This window comes from Thermobia domestica, chromosome 3, assembly GCF_964235325.1.
Source record: "Thermobia domestica chromosome 3, izTheDome1.hap1.1, whole genome shotgun sequence".
Taxonomy (NCBI): domain Eukaryota; kingdom Metazoa; phylum Arthropoda; class Insecta; order Zygentoma; family Lepismatidae; genus Thermobia; species Thermobia domestica.
Genome location: NC_137456.1, coordinates 171,097,898 through 171,111,281, shown reverse-complemented (window position 1 = coordinate 171,111,281; position 13,384 = coordinate 171,097,898). Strand labels below are relative to the sequence as shown.

The 13,384-nt window shown below is 34.2% G+C and overlaps 1 protein-coding gene across 1 annotated transcript in view; it reads left to right on the top strand.

Annotated features, from left to right (window-relative positions):
- LOC145680864 (gastrin/cholecystokinin type B receptor-like) overlaps positions 1–13,384 on the top strand; it is a 709,364-nt gene that overhangs the window by 462,081 nt on the left and 233,899 nt on the right. The gene's annotated exons all lie outside the window — the stretch shown is intronic.

Sequence of the window (13,384 nt, the reverse complement as noted above, 5' to 3'; positions counted from 1 at the left end):
GCAACTCACATTAAAAGAGGAAACGTTGATTTCTACCATTTTAAATTTGAATATAGGATCAAGAAGAGATGGAACCTATTCTTGGGACGATGAATGAATTGCAAGAAACCAATGCTCAATAATTATTACAGTTTTGTTCTTTGAAAATCAATATTGAAACGGAAGAACTAAAAATTCAACCTCTTCCGGTTTCGCAGGCTGTTGCAGGAGATGAAATATTATCTTGAGATGATTAATCCATTACAGGAAAACACTTACGCTATTAGTTATATTTTTGTTGTATATCGATAAACATTGCAACCGGAAGTAGTTGATTTGTACCACTTCCAGTTTGAACAAATGGTTAGCCTACCGTATGGAATTTATTCTTGCGAGACTGAATCGATTGCAGAAAGTAACTTCCCAATATCTTTTAGCCGTTTTGCTCTATGATAATCAGCATTGGAAACGGAAGTACTAGTGACTTTCAGCCGCTTCCTATTTTGGAATGAATTGTGAATGGTGTCGGTATGATCCCTTGAGACACTAAATAGATTGAAGGATACCGCTTGTGTCTTATCTATTACCGTTTTTATTCTACGGTGAAAAACGTTGAAACCAGAAATAGATAATTTCAACCACATCTGGTTTGAATATCAGATTGCCGTAGGAGGTGGAAATTTTTCTTGGGATGTTTACTTTTTTTAAATGCTTCTTGATTATCTTAAGGTCTTTTCGATATGTAAACAGACAGATGGACCCACAGGCTTGTATAACCGTTCTATAAGACTTACGACACTTATACATAGAATAGTTTTGAAACCTAAGATTGAATCTGAACTCGTTTGTGATTGTGTAGTGTTTTATCCCTGGAAACTTTTAACCCCTGGAAATCTTTATCTCCCTTGTCGGTTTCTGGTAACTTCAAAGGAACAGTCAGAAGTCACATTAAAAATTCATATCATTGAATACGATCTCTCAGTATATACACTCATTTTGGGCAAGATGGCTTTAAATCCAAAGAGTCGATAGGGAGGTAATAATATCCTAGGAAATTATTACCACCCTGTCGGTTATTGGTTACTTCAAAAAGAAACTCAAATGTTACATTATAAATTGATACCGCTCCGTAGTATCTCTTAACAGACGCAATCACTTTGGGCAAGATGGCTTTAAATCAAAAGATTTGGTAGGGGGTAATAATTTCCAAGGAAATTATTGAGTTGAATTGATTTTAGTTTAGCGTCCCTTTCAGCAGCAAGGCTATATGAGACGTGGACCTACTGATTAACGGGGAATCCGAACCACACGCGCTCTCGCCCGGAATCGGACCCGGGTCTCCCACGCCAAAGGCGCGTACTCTAACCGCTTAGCCACTAGGGAGCTCCCTAGGAAATTATTCCCTGTTGGTTATTGGTTACTTCAAAGACAATGTAAAATGTTACATTATAAATTGATAAAACTCCGTAGTATCTCTTAACAGACACAGCCACTTTGGGCAAAATCGCTTTAAATCGGAAGATTTGGTAGGAAGTAATAATTTCCTAGGAAATTATTGAGTTGAATTGATTTTAGTTTAGCGTCCCTTTCAGCGGCGAGGCTATATGAGACGTGGACCTGCTGATTAACGTGAAATCCGAACCACATGAGCTCCTTCCGGGAATCGAACCCGCGTCTTCCACGCCAAAGGCGCTTACGCTAACCGCTTAGCCATGAAGGATCTCCCTAGGAAATTAACTCTCTGTCGGTTACTGGTTACTTAAAAAAATAAACCCAAACGTTAAGTTTAAAATAAATACCACTCCGTAGTATCTCTTAACAGACAGAGTCTCTTTGGGTAAGATGGCATTAAATCCGAAGATTTGGTACGAGGGTAATAATTTCTTAAGAATTTATTACCTCCCTGTCGGTTTCTGGTTACTCCAAAAACAAACTCAAATGTTACATTTTAAATTCATACCACTCCTTAGTATCTCTTAACAGAGACAGTCATTTTTTGCAAGATTGCTTTTAATCCGAAAATTTGATAGCGGTAATATTTCCCTAGGAAATTTATACCCCTTGTCGGTTTTTGGTTAGTTCAAAGTAAAGTCTAAGTTACTATATAAATTTATATTATACCTTCTTATCTATTAACAGACGCACTGGTTGTCGTTAAAATGTCTTTATATACGAAATTTTATATGGGGTGCTTTCTTTCTATGGAATTTATACTCTTGTATTGGTTCTGTGCTACTTTAAAGGTCAAATTGTTACATTATAAATTGTTGTTATACCGTCTTATGTGTTAACAGATTTAGGGAAGGATGATTATACATTCGAAAAGTTTATAGAGAGATAATATATATATTTTTTAAAATTTAAAACTGACTTTTATTTTAAATTAGTTGATGAAATACCAAATTTGATGACTTGAGTTTAATAGATTCCGAAAATATCCACATTTTTATAAGATAATTTTCACCCGTATTCGCTTCCATGTCGAAATTCCAAAAATTGTTTCTTTGTGGTATCTTACGTGGCAGATCCTAGGTACTGACCAAACTTTAAGTTTCCAACGTAAGCGATTGTTCATACGAGTTGAGAAAGTTTTTTAAAAGGGCCTTGCGTGGTTGTTCTATTGGCTAGCTCGCGCTAGCTAGCTACGCCATTTTCAACAGCGTTGACAACTTTATCAATGTTTATCATATCTCCGGAATGGTTTGAGATATCGAAGTGCCGTATACGGTAAAATAATTTGTACGTTCATCGCAAACCATACATGCAACTAGATATGATATTTAACTAAGATTTTTCTTTTTTGAAATAAAGACTCAAAAAATTAAAAATTTTCAATTCCTGTTACTTCGTTCCATTCATTCGGAGAACGTCATACCATGACTATGGCATCGAACGCTAAAGTACTTCCGATGTACATTATCCTATGCATCTATGTTGATCTGTGTCTGCGTTAGAGGTTTCAAAACTTCGGATGTTTGTGATAACGTAACATCCTTATCTTGAACACTGAATAATAGAAGTGTTATTTTACTTTTACATTTGACATGTTGGTTTGAAATATGTAATAACTTGACGTAGTACCATTTGAAAAATAAACATATATTAGGTTGGCAACACTGTTTGTTGTGAGTTTCAGCCTAAATCCGTTATAGCGGATGATCATGATAAATTGTCCACCATGTGTATACAGGCAGATATATATATATTGCAATAACGTTGTTTTTAATTGAGAGACGTGTTTTATGTTTTCAATCATTTATGTTATAAACTGTTTAATAACAGTTCTCAATATTATATGGCAACTAATATCTAATATTTTACACTATAAACTAGGTAATATTTTGGAATGAAATTCTGCTTTCTGAAGTGCAAACATAATTTAAAGATAGATTTAATTAGCTTTGTTTCAAAATATTGTTCATTCTCAAGACATTTTCCGTCCCACGGGTTCCACATTGTCAAAAGAGTCAAGTCGAGTTTCAAAATCAATATTTTCCTTTAGACGCTAAGAAATCCTAAAAACCCCGTGTACTGGTAGAACAAATCAAGGACTGCTATCACGAACGAAACTTTGAAATATTTTTTAACAGTGCAGTGTTTGCGAGGAAAGTTTCCTCCTCCTTTTTATGCCAGGCTGCAAAGATCTAAGATTTGAATTGTTCCACTTGAAGAGCAGATTATACAAATTTCTTTGATATAAGAAGAAAACAATTAATAGAAAATACACTCTTTGACACTGCAACAATCTTAAGACGCACTCAACAGACAACAAATCACGTCCAAAACTCGAAGAGCTATTGTTTCCTAGGGAAATATTGAGTCACTATCAAATTTTCGGATATAAATTCATCTTGAACAAAGTGAGTGCGTCCTTTAACAAATTACACAGAATGGTATCAATTTATAACATTTGATGTTGTCTTTGAAGTAACCAAAAACCAACCAGGGTTATAAATTTCCTAGGGAAACATTACCCACAGTCAAAGTTTCGGATATAAAGCAAGCTTGGCCACAGTGAGTGCGCTTGTTAAGAAATAACACGGAGTAACATTATTTATATTATATAACGTTTGATGTTGTCTTTGAAGCAACCAAAAGACAACAGTGAGGTTGAAGTAACCAAAAACCGACAGTAAGGTATAAATTTCCTAGAGAAATAATTCCACCTATCACATTTTCGGATACAAAGCCATCTTGATTGAAGTGAGTGCGTTCGTTAAGAGAAAACACTGAGTGATATCAATTTATAAGGTAACATTTGACATTGTCTTTGAAGTAACCAATAACTGACAGGGGGATAATAATTTCCCAGAAAATTCCTACCCCTCTACCAAATCTTCGGATTTAAAGCCATCTTGCCCAAAGTGACTGTGTTTGTTAAAATACACTACTGAGTGGTATCAATTTATAATGTAACATTCCATATTGTGTTTGAAGTAACCAATAACCGACAGGGAGGTAATAATTTCCCAGGAAATTATTATACCCCCTACCAAATCTTCGGGTTTAAGGTTACCTTGCCCAAAGTGACTATCTCCGTTAAGAGATACTACAGAGTTTTATCAATTTATAATGTAACATTTCAGTTTGTTTTTGAAGTAACCAATAACCGACAGGATGTAATAATTTCCTAGGAAATAATTACTCCCTACCAAAACTTCGGATTTAAAGCCATCTTGCCCAAAGTGACTGTGTTTGTTAAGAGATACTACGGAGTGGTATCAATTTATAACGTAACATTTGTCATTTTCTTTGAAGTAACCAATAACCGACAGGGAGGTAATAATTTTCCATATTTTTTAAATGTAATATTTGAGTTTGTATTTGAAGTAACCAATAACCGACAGGGAGGTAATAATTTCCCATAATTTTTTAATGTAATATTTGACTTTGTATTTGAAGTAACCAATAACTAACAGGGGAAATTATTACTCCCCTGTCAATTATTACCCCCTACCAGATCTTCGAATTTAAAGTCATGTTGCCTAAAATGAATGTATATACTGAGAGATCACATTCAATTATATGGATTTTTAATGTAAGTTCTGTCTTTTTGTTTGAAATTATCAGAAACGAACGGGGCAAGGATTTCTAGGGGGTAAAACCTTCCAGTGGGTAAATTTTCGAGGGGTAAAAAGAGGCTCGAAAAGAGGACCTGGAGGAAGACCTAAAGAGGACAAAATAGATACTCTATGTTCTGTTACAACGACAGACTTAGAATTGCAGAGGAAGAAGAAATGACATGGAAGCGATTAGATAACGAAGCGAACTAGGGAACATATTTAGCACTTGAGTTGAATTGGGATCTCACTATTTCATTTCGACTGGAATATACTTCCTAAGGGGAATAGTAACCTCACATTGATTTTTCAAATAGTTGCAATAACTTATTTCCACCCTTCGGAATTTCTCCTAAACTGAAGAATCCTCTTAAATTATCTTGAGTTAAATGACCAAATATGTTTGTTATTTTCTCCATATTTTCCTTTGTATAGCAAATTATATGGAGATAAAATTCATTACTTAAATAGATGGCACTTGATATTGTTACAAATATAAATTTTTACTAAGTTCTAAAATTTCTATTCAAAATGATTTTTTATTTATTTAAGTTGGCAACACTACTTAAAATAATGGAACTGCAACTTGTATTTTTTATTGTTATTGGCTTTAAAAATAAGGATAAATTTCTGACTTTCTTTGTTACGTTTATACTTGATTATTCTTATGATTTCAACATAAGGTTTTATCATTTGTTATGATAGGACAATTTTTATGTACGAAATATGTGGACGGAGATCATTTTAAAGTATTCAGCACATTCTGGTTTAAGGAAATCTCCCAACTCGGAAAGAATTATTTCTGATTAGCTTTTTTCTTTCTTTATTTGGATCTCATTTTTCCTGTTGACTGTCGTTTTTAGATCCCCTATTTATCTTCAACTAGAAACTAAAATCGCTCAACAAAGCAACATATATTTTCAAATAATAACTGTATAATAGTTTCGCCAACTATTGTGCTGCCAAAATGTCTTGAGCCGTGGCAAAAATGCGAACTAAAACTCACACCCTCACACACCCTCGTCTTGAGCTAATAAGGGTTCAGTTGTTGCTAAGCGAGAGAAAGTGAGTGGAGTTCCTTCAGCCGATAGCAGCGCTTGCAATGGAAGACTAGGGATCAAGTCGATGTGGTATATGTATAACTGAATATACTGGCTTCATCGGACACTGTATGAACAATATTTATAGCTTATCCAGAATTAAGAGTGAACTGTTTGTCTTATGGGAACAGCGATGTGAAGTTGAGCATTAAAAAAGATGCAGAATAGATGGCGCTTCTATTATACTGCCGATTGATGTTGTCAACTCACATAGTAAAAAAGATCCACAACACAACAATTAATAAATAATAATAATAATAATAATAATAATAATAATAATAATAATAATAATAATAATAATAATAATAAACAACTTACCAGTCTGAATCAATCGCATTCCAAATGATCAATTCCTTCCATATTATCATCATCATCGAAGATTGCAGACGATTCTTCTTCAGAGGAATCTTCACCCAAATGAATAATCAACGGCTCAACATCATCTTGCAGCTCATCTGCTTTCCACACGTCACTTTCGATGTTTATCACATGCCTCACGTAGTTCTGCTAATTTTCTGCTATTATGCGCTCAAATGCTTTATGAATTAATTTTTAAACGTCTTTCACTTTTAATATTGTATTATTTGCCTCAACATAGTGTTTTACTTAAGACCACACGAGTTCAATAGGATTGAGCTTACAGTGATAAGGGGGTAATCGGAGAACAGTGTGCCCTAGTTGTTTAGCCCATTCGCCAGTCTTATATTTTTCATATTTTAGACGATGAATGCTTATTAGAGCGATCAAATCTTTATTTAACAAATCATCATCATACTCAATATTGTGCAAGGTTAACCACTGTCACATGTCATATTTCTGCCAAACTGTTTCGCTCGCGACCCAACTTATACTTTTACCCGGGTTTTTCTGATTTAAATAATTAAACACATTCATGACAATAGCCCTTTCTTTGCTCTTCAACACTTGACTACTCTTACCATTAAAAGAGGGGCTGGCTTAACTTCTTCCATTTTGATACTATATCAACAAACACGTACGCATCTACGCACACACAGACACACGCGATTATGTTCCCAGAACAGCACAGTACGTAAATAAACACAACCAACAAATTGCCGAATGCTCAGAGACCACACTCCGTCACACTCAGCACAATAGCAAAGACACAACAGAGAAGAACTTTGTCCGGAGTCTGACATGAGTCATCTAGTGCTACAGTAGACGATACTGTAGGTAAGCAATTGGTTCCACCAGGCACGTAGCCAAGGGGTGAGTCCAGACACCCCGTTTTGATCCAGATATGAAAAATATTAAGGAAGGATGAAAGAAAAAGAAAAGAGAAAAAGATGAATCAGCTTCAAAAATATAAAGCTACAGCAAGTGTTTGGTTACTCTTTCTTATGAAGAGCATTGTGTGGAGGAAACCGGAGGGGGAGTCGAAAATGGGTATTATTGTAACGAAGCATTCCGAATTCCATCTATCTCCATGGATAAAATAGACTCTCAGGTAGAACTTAAGAAATGCCCAGAATCACCAATAATATCAGCTATTTTAAATTTCTCGGTAATTCTAATCCATTTTATAGGACGTTTTTACTCCCAGAAGGGTATCTTGTTTGCTATCCTTGATGACATTAAACGAAGATAAGAAAAATAAGAATAAAGAAGACAAGTAGAACCGAGTTTCAATGATCTCGGAAGACTATATCGTTTTCAATACTTTTTATTTTGTTTTACTCAAGATTTCTTTATAGTTTTTCTTATTAAAATTCTTACTAACATATCCTCATTTTATTGTCCTAAAAGACCAATATGGGTATGTTGCCAGTAAAATAGTTCAGATTGATGGATCCCCTGGTGTGTAACCACAGTATTTCATGTCACCCCCCCCCCCCGATTACGAAATCCTGGCTAAACGAACGAATATATGTTGCCACTAAAATAGTTTAGAACAGTGTTTCTCAACCTTTGTGAGACTGCGGTCCAGCAACGTCTCCAAAATAATTCCTGCGCCCCACCACAAAATTACAATTATTAGTTTCCCTTAATTTGCCATATTTAGCAACAAACTTAAAATATAATGCTGCATACGTGAATACTCATTAGAAGTATTTGCTAATCTCAGTTTGCTGCACAATTAAAATGATAAAACATCTATGCAACATATAGGCTACTTTTATTTTGATCCCTTGAAAAGTTTCGTTCATCTGCACTGTAAAGGATTGTAGATTTAATACAATGAAAATGTATTGTAATAAACTAACGAAAGTAAGAATAAAATTACTAGTGCTGTGCTGTGTTATACAATGAAATAGGTGGACAATTAAAAACTGTAGCGTGTGCATCTGCTACCTTATCCGACGCTAAAAAGAAGTATTCAAAATTTAAGAAAGAAGCTTTAGCAGTAATTCTTGGTGTACGTAGGTTTCATAAGTTTTTATTTGGTAGGAGTTTCAAAATTCTAACAGATTCTCAACCGGTTAAATGGACTTTTAGTGTTCTCCTGATGATGCTTCTCCGCGTATGCAAAAGTGGTTTCTTTTGTTAGATAATTATGACTATGATATTATTTATAGTAAAACAGTGACAGTTGCCCGTTAGATATACCAACTGAAGAAGAATTAATAGCACCAGATTATATCAGCGAGATCTCTACAAACATATTAAATAAGAAAGAAATAGAAGATTTACAAAAGGATTCCATGTTTATACAAGTGAAAGGTTGGATGTTGAATGGTTGGCCTAAACGATTATCACCTAGTCTAGATTATAAGGAATACCGGGAATTATTTCGCAGAATATTTCAATAGAGCTACAAGATAACTACTTGTTTTGGAAAGGTAGAGTATTACTTCTTTCAAGAAGATTGAGGAATATTTATAAGGAAAGATTACATAGAGAGCTCTTAGGTAGTTTTGCTACTATAACAATGGCCAATAAGGAAGTATGGTGGCCCGATATGAATACAGATTTATATAGATACTTGCAAGACTATGAAGTTTGTGCAACAATAGCTAATAACCCACCTAGGGTTAATTTTTTCTCATGGACCAAAACAGACAAAACTTTTGAACGAATACATATTGATCATTGCCATATTTTTGGATTTATTTTTTAATAATGGTAGATACTTTCTCACATTTGATTAGACTATGGAAGATAGATTCTATTAATACTTTATCATCATTGGTTTCTTTAGAATTATTATTTGGTTTGTTTGGATTTCCTAGAATTATTGTGACAGATAATGGCCCTCCTTTCAAAGGTCGAGAGTTTCAGGACTTTTGTATGAACAGAGGCATTAGATAAGTAACAACTCCACCATATTCAACATCAAGTAATGGAAGTGCCGAGAGAGCTGTACAAACTTTTAAAAACTAAAAAAAAAGACAGATATATACAAAATAGATATAGGATTACTAAACAAAATGTAGTTATTTGGTTAAACAAAATTAATTATGCCCTTTTACATACTCCAACTAAAGTAAGCAACTCTTCACCAGCTGCTTAATTTTCTCGTTTAAACCTAGTACGTGGTATAATGTTTCACCGAGAATTTTGACAATAAAAATAAAAAGCGTAATTATTTGAATCAACTAAAGTCAGGTTTGTCTGAAGGAGAAACTGTATGGGTAAGAAATTATAAAGGCAATCTACCTAAGTTTATTAAAGGACATTTTATACGATTGTTAGGTAGTAACATTTTGGAAGTGTTAGTAAATGGAAATATTCATAGATATCAAAGAAACCAAGTGAGAATTCCTAGAGTGATGTTGAGTAAGAAAAATAAACAATACAAGAGCCTTCAGCTACGCCAGAAAATCAACGGAGTCAAAGGAATGACGGAGGATTTGCAGAACATACACGGCAGATTGTAACTGACCGAAGATTAGAAAATTATGAGCAAACTGGAAATAATAAAAACTCTGTTATGTCTCAGGAGGAACCTAATTGCTATTAATTATAGAAGGTCCCAAAGAATTAGAAGAGCTCCTGACAGATGGGGGTACGATCAATAATGGACGGGGGGAGGAGTTGTTGAAAGCAAGAAGTTAGTTATTGGCGATACTAATAAAAATTGTTTTATAGCAAATGAACAGATCTACAACGGTTTCTTTTATACATATGGATATTTTAGTTTTGGATCTGAATCTAAGGCCTAAAATAGGAGTCCGAATCCGAACTTCGGAATTTCGGATCTGGATCCAGCAACCAGATATCCAGATCCGGATATAGGATATCCAGATTAGGAACCGTCTGGCCATCCCTAATTCCAATTCATAACATAGTCTTGCTCTTTTTAATCAATCTGGGCTCCCCCCCCCACTTTCTTATCAACGTCCTTTGTTCCCACCCTAACATTTCAATCTTGCATCAATTAATATTATGTCCCTTGTCTCTCGCGTGCTTAAAAATGGCATTTCTATCTCTGTCTAATCTTGCATCATCGTTTTATATTATGACTTTCTGATAACTATATCACCCCTCACTCACGAAAGTACATTCTGCACAAATATCTTGGAAAAGGGCCTATGCTTATTTCGTCTTATATGTGTGTGTACTGTATCTTAATTTAAATACAATTAACTTTTGTGTGAGCAGTTCAAGGTGACAACATGATCCCATTCAAAGGCTTCCAGATAACCAGATCTTACACTCTCCTGCTCCTGCTCGCCTGCTGTTTTTATTGAATTACTTGAAACAGTTCGTATAGGTACTTGGGAAAAATGTCATGCACATCGTCTTGACTACTGCATTATAAAATTTAGACCACTAGCATATCAACGCGGATGCTCAAGGGTACCTGTGCAGAGCTGATTTTGTCACTTGGAAAGTGTGTTTACCACGAGAAGATATTAATCCTCCATAGCCCGCGTGGTCAATTGTAACATCAAGGCAAGCGAAGGGAGTCTCACTCCGCAATATTTATTTATATTATTTTAATGTATATTTTGTTTTGAAGCGATGTTAAATTGTTTGATATTTTTTCTGCAATGTTTTTGACAATCGCCCTAGTACATTTTACAGCATAAACGTTTTTAACAGTTCTAAGAAAACTAAAATTTCTCTATCCACGGAGTGCGACTCCTCGGTGCGTGCTACGGCGGATTAAGGGTTATCATAAAACATATTTTTTTTTTCAAGGGACATCATAGTTTTCACACGTAAAGATTTATAACACTCGACAAATATCTTGATGTCATACCGAGAAAATAAAAATATACAATTAAACTTTTACAATAGTGGTTACAAAAATATTAAGTTTCTTTTCTTCGTGATTGCAGCTGACTGTGTACTATTTCCTTGGAAATTAAAGTTGCATTTATGTTAATATTTATCAGAATCTTGAAGTTGAAGCACTTGCCTGTCCTGCAAAAAAAGAGAACATTTTCTTACTTTCTGAAATTCTTGCAGGACACGTCTGGGTAAAAGAGGCCCTTTGGTAAGTTTATACATATTGAATACATCATCAAGGAGATAACTGTGGGTACATTAACTTTTGTATAGTTACAGCTAATAAGAAACTAATTACATTAAAGCTATGTCCATGGCACGAAAATTCTGTAACATAAATCCTAAATATTCCATTTTTTACAGGTGTAATGAAACCATGAACTAAGAATTTTAAAAAATCATCATTTTTATTTATAAAAATTATAATGGCAATTTGGTAGGTGAAAATGGAACCAAGTTGTTTTTAAAATATCTTAACTGTTGGATACGTGCATAGCATTATTTTGAAAAAATCACAGGTACAGTATTTGTAATCAAGAAATCGTTGGAAGCAGAAGTAAAATAGTCAAGAATCGCCTGTAGTTAAATAACAATACTTGTCAGTAGTAATTAACAATTCGAATAAAATCACGAAAAAGAGGAAAGCAAACAACAAAGTAAATTAAAGTTCAAACTACTTATTTTTACATCATTACATAACAACAATACTTTTCAGAAAATGTAATTAGGACTTTCCTAAGATTTTGTAATTTTCTATATTGGCTTTTGGCAAAGTAAAAAAAAGGCAAACAAGGACAATAGTCCATAAAAAACATTCTGCATTCTGGGTCCTGCATCCAGCATCGCAATGGAATGCTCTATACGAAATTACAAATACAGCAAGAGAGACCATTGTCTGGTCAAAACCCAGCGAAATATGCAATAAGGTAAAGTATGGCTACAGAGAACTTTAACTGCCTATTTTGCATGTGACATGATATTAGGAGATCTCTGAAAGTGAAAGGCAAATTTGAATGTAAAAATATTTAGCTAATTTATGTTATAATTGGCCTGGCATTGAGTGATTCTAAAATTATATCTTATACAGTTAAGCTAACCTACTATGTTTGGTTTTGAACTCAATACTGTTGATTGTTCACAGTCAAATAATGATATTGTTACAAAAGACTATACATTATACTACCAGTGTAAGCTAATTAAGTCACCAATAAAATATTGCCATATAAAATATTGTCATTTGTGACAATAAGAATTTGCAACCATTCGTTTAATTTCACTCTTTAGTTGAGGTACAATTTCGCTATTCCTTTTGTAATTGATATAACAAATGTATTTTGATATTTATTTCTTTAATATTTTAATATTTTGTTTACTTATGGTACACAGGGGAGTCTGATGAGCTATAATCTTGTTCTTTTGAATGGACATACCTTAAGAATTTTGAATCCCACTCAGGCCCGTGCTGGCCCACCGGGACACCGGAACGTGTCCCGGTGCGCCCTCCGAAACATCACAGTATAAATAAAGGTACAAGTTTTTAGCAATAAATTCTTACAGTTTTATTGGTAAAGAACCCGTGAAAGGTGCAGTGCGCCCTTTACATTAGGTGCCCTTGCGAGTCCACATCAAAGATGAACGATTTTATTTACTCTTTTGTATACTTCAGTTCTGTACAATAAATACATACAGTTACTATTTTTAAAGAACCCGTGAAAGGTACAGTGCGCCTTTTACATAAGGCGCTCTACGAAACGTCACATTATAGATAAGTGGTTTTAGTTATCCTGTGTACCAGCTTTATATAATAAATTCAAATAGTGATTGTTAATAAAGAAGCTGTGAAGAATACAAGGCGCCCTTTAGAATTCATACAGTTGCTATTGGCAGAGAACAGGTAAAGAGTATAATCACTTACAAAAATATTGTAAAGTTCTGTAACTCTAAAATGAAACAACGTGATACATCAAGAATAGTTCGGATAGTCAAACGTACGAGCATTCATAAAATACTACACTGACACTAGTCTCTAATTTACGATTTTTACGGCAT